Below are 451 nucleotides of genomic sequence, written 5' to 3'. Positions count from 1 at the left end.
ATTTTACATCAGATCAGATCAGTCACTCAGTCATGTCTGACTCTTTGCAGCCCCATGGACTGTAGCCCACCAGGCTCCTCCCTCCATGGGATTCTCCAGGCAAGAGTACTGGAGTGGATTGCCATTTCCTTCTCCGGGGATCCAGGGATTGAACCCAGGTCTCCCGCATTCCAGGCGAATACTTTAACCTCTAAGCCATCAGGGAAGCCCATATAGGAGCCTTCAAAAATGTTAGTAATGTTCTGTTTGTTAACCTGGTTGATAATCACAAGGTTGTTCCTTTTATTTTTTTTATTTTACATAGTTATACACCTTTACTCTGTATGGTATACTCACAATAAAATATTTTGCAAAATTAGAAAAAAAAATATCCCATGCATTTAATCCACATGTGTGGATTAGAAATTACAAATCAAGGTTTTCCAAGTTAGAAATACAAATGTAAATATAG

The sequence above is a fragment of the Bison bison genome, unplaced genomic scaffold (assembly GCF_000754665.1).
Source record: "Bison bison bison isolate TAMUID 2011002044 unplaced genomic scaffold, Bison_UMD1.0 scf7180017864092, whole genome shotgun sequence".
Taxonomy (NCBI): domain Eukaryota; kingdom Metazoa; phylum Chordata; class Mammalia; order Artiodactyla; family Bovidae; genus Bison; species Bison bison.
This window is presented reverse-complemented; position numbering follows the sequence as displayed.